General features: G+C 41.9%; 1 pseudogene; it reads left to right on the forward strand.

Annotated features, from left to right (window-relative positions):
* Window positions 1–598: 598 nt before the first annotated feature.
* On the forward strand, window positions 599–3,366 carry LOC144805663 (uncharacterized; annotated as a pseudogene).
* The last annotated feature ends 366 nt before the right edge of the window (window positions 3,367–3,732 follow it).

The following is a 3,732-nucleotide window of genomic DNA, read 5'->3' on the forward strand; positions in this document are numbered from 1 at the left end:
CTCGACTCACAGAGCCACACACCCTAGCGCTCTGGTGCTAAGGTGTATGTTTGATGCAGTGCTGCTGTAATCAGTGCTGGTGCAAGGGAAAGGGAAGGTGAGAGCCATATCTTTGAAAATATGGTGCTCTCCTGCTCCCTCCCTGTCGAGCATCGCAGCCTCGCGCGGGGGGGGGGGGGGGCTGCACTGCATTGCGTGGAGATTTGGTAAATCTCCCCCGAAATGTCTTTTACAACCAGTTAAACATTGTGAATTATCATTCCATTATGTTTCAATTTAGTAATTTTAAATATCTTTACATCCAGCAGAAAACAAGCCTTGAATGTATGAAATGACCATCAATAATGAAGCGAATGCTGTAAATCTTCAATAATAGCAGAAATAAGGAGCTACAGTATTCAGCACAGTCGGCGACAGAGGAACCTGCACACAAACTGACAGATCCCGGATAAAGCAGTCAAGGGCAGTTCAGTGATTGTAAGAGGCTGAGCTGTGCACCTCCATGCGACGAGATGAAGAAATGACCTTAAGAAAATTAAGGCAACAACAATAACAAACCGCCTCCTGTATACACAAGTGTCAAATACCAACTTTAATCATGGGATCGGTATGATGTGATTACTGTAGTGCTCTGTTTTGTAAAATGAAGATGAGCCATCATTCCGTGTTCTTGGTGAATTGTAAACTCTTTCTGGACAAACCACATCAACCATAGAAGAGCACAACAGAGCGGAGCCAGACAACTGTCGGGTAAAGGAAAGAGGAGTTCTTGATCTACAATACAACAGACTGTCCCAATTTGCACCGGCCAAAAGGAAGATACATCTTTACCGGCAAGCGTGCATAGCCATAATCCAATCTAAAGGCACAATCACCTACAAAGACACCTTCTACATATTAGGAGTGTGGCAAATATTTGGTGGCTACCGCATTTTATTGTTAAAACAGAAATCAAACGTGCAAAATACTGCACACATATAAAGTGTGTGAAAAAAACACAAGTGCTTTATCAGCCATGTCGGCCCATCAGGAAATGCAGTCATGGGATGTAGACAAATATATACCCGACCCACAGACACTAACCAAGAAAGAAGAATCATACAAATGCAGCAAGAGCTTTCGTTTGTCATCACTACTCAAGCTTAATCAGCACACGTACACAGAACAAAAACCATTCAAGTGCAGTGAATGTGTCAAGAGTTTTAGTAGGTTATCAGAACTACAAAGTCACCAGCGAACACACACAGGGGAAAAGCCATTCAAGTGCAGTGAATGTGTGAAGTGCTTTAGTCACTTATCAAACCTCCAAATTCATCAGCGAACACACACAGGGGAAAAGCCATTCAAGTGCACTGAATGTGCAAAGTGCTTTAGTGAGTTATCAAGTCTTCGAAGACATCAGTGAACACACACAGGGGAAAAGCCATTCAAGTGCAGTGAATGTGTAAAGAGCTTTAGTCAGTCATCACACCTTCAATTTCATCAGCAAACACACACAAGAGAAAAGCGATTCAAGTGCAGTGAATGTGTAAAGAGCTTTAGTCAGTTATCAAGCCTTCGAAGACATCACCGAACACACACAGGAGAAAAGCCATTCAAGTGCACTGAATGTGCAAATTACTTTAGTGAGCTATCAAAACTTCGAAGACATCAGCGAACACACACAGGGGAAAAGCCATTCAAGTGCAGTGAATGTTTGAAGAGCTTTAGTCACTTATCAAACCTCAAAATTCATCAGCGAACACACACAGGGGAAAAACCATTCAAGTGCACTGAATGTGCAAAGTACTTTAGTGCGTTATCAAGTCTTCAAAGACATCAGCGAACACACACAGGGGAAAAGCCATTCAAGTGCAGTGAATGTGTGAAGCGCTTTAGTCACTTATCAAACCTCCAAATTCATCAGCGAACACACACAGGGGAAAAGCCTTTCAAGTGCACTGAATGTGCAAAGTGCTTTAGTGAGTTATCAAGTCTTCGAAGACATCAGCGAACACACACAGGGGAAAAGCCATTCAAGTGCAGTGAATGTGTAAAGAGCTTTAGTCAGTCATCACACCTTCAATTTCATCAGCAAACACACACAAGAGAAAAGCGATTCAAGTGCAGTGAATGTGTAAAGAGCTTTAGTGAGTTATCACGCCTTCAAAGACATCACCGAACACACACAGGAGAAAAGCCATTCAAGTGCACTGAATGTGCAAAGTACTTTAGTGCGCTATCAAAACTTCGAAGACATCAGCGAACACACACAGGGGAAAAGCCATTCAAGTGCAGTGAATGTGTAAAGAGCTTCAGTCAGTCATCACACCTTCAATTTCATCAGCGAACACTCACAGGGGAAAAGCCATTCAAGTGCAGTGAATGTTTGAAGAGCTATAGTCGATTATCAGACCTACAAAGTCATCAGCGAACACACACGGGGAAAAATCCCCATCATTGTAGTGAATGTGACAGTAGTTTTCGCGACTCTTCAGCATTAAGGTATCATCAGCGAACTCACACAGGAGAAAAACCATTCAAGTGCAATGAATCTGCAAAGTGCTTTAGTCGGTTATCACAACTTCGGAGTTATCAGCGAACACACACGGGGAAAAACCCCTATCATTGTAGTGAAAGTGACAGTTGTTTTCGCTTCTCTTCAGCATTAAGGAATCATCAGCGAACTCACACAGGAGAAAAGCCATTTAAGTGCAATGAATGTGGGAAGAGCTTTAGTCGATTATCAGAGCTACAAAGTCATCATCGAACACACAGGGAGAAAACATAGAAGGGCGCTGAAAGTGTGAAGGGCTTTTGATAGAAGACCCGACTAGCAGTAAAGAAGAAAAACAGATATCAGTATTTGCAGAGTTATAAAAGTGTTTGTTTCCAGAGATTGTTCACTTCCGTACACAAAGCAAAGCAACATGATGCACCAGGAAACACAGTGGGAAGCGAGCACAATGTGGATTAAAAGAAAAGAAACATTCTTGATTTTTATTTGATGAAGAAGAGATACAAAGAAAAAAATTCAATCACACCTGATCACACTTCCTGTAAAAGCAACACTGAACAATACAGGGACTAACCACTGTATTTTCAGCTATTTTGTAGGATTAGTGATAAAATCTATAAACCCAACACACCCAAAGTAGGCATGTTGTCAGGGCTCTGGAGATGGAAGCTTCATTGGTAAAATGTATGTATTACTATTAACAAATGCCACTGCAGTATATGTACTGAACTAAAGCGAAGCACAGGTGTTCAAGAAATAACCTATTTTCAGATATAAAAGAGCATATACCTTGTTTTTAAGTAACTTTTGCTGCATCTTTCACAGACTGTTTTCGGTTGATGAATCAGCTCGTGTCTCAGGCCTTATAACTAAGTGTGACCTGTGGCTCCTCTCCGACTTGGCTCTCCCTATTCATTTTCTGCCGTGCCAAACTCTACTTTTTACCAGAATTATGCACTGTTAGCAGCAGACTCTGTTTGAAGAATGTGGTGAAATAGCGAAATTCCACATCAAAAGCATATATGTGCTAGGACAATCGGTTGCACTCCGAGCAACTCGTCTTCCACACTTGATTGTCCTTTGTCCTGAAATGTTTCTCAGGATTTGTCATATTAATGCCTGAAGTGGCAGTGAGATTCATGAAGCTAAAGCTAACAGGAGTGTGTGGGAGATAGAGAGGGGGAGAGATACAGAGAGCGAGAGAGACAAAGAAACGGGGTGAAAAAGAAAGAGAA

Source organism: Lissotriton helveticus (assembly GCF_964261635.1).
Source record: "Lissotriton helveticus chromosome 1_1 unlocalized genomic scaffold, aLisHel1.1 SUPER_1_unloc_18, whole genome shotgun sequence".
NCBI lineage: Eukaryota > Metazoa > Chordata > Amphibia > Caudata > Salamandridae > Lissotriton > Lissotriton helveticus.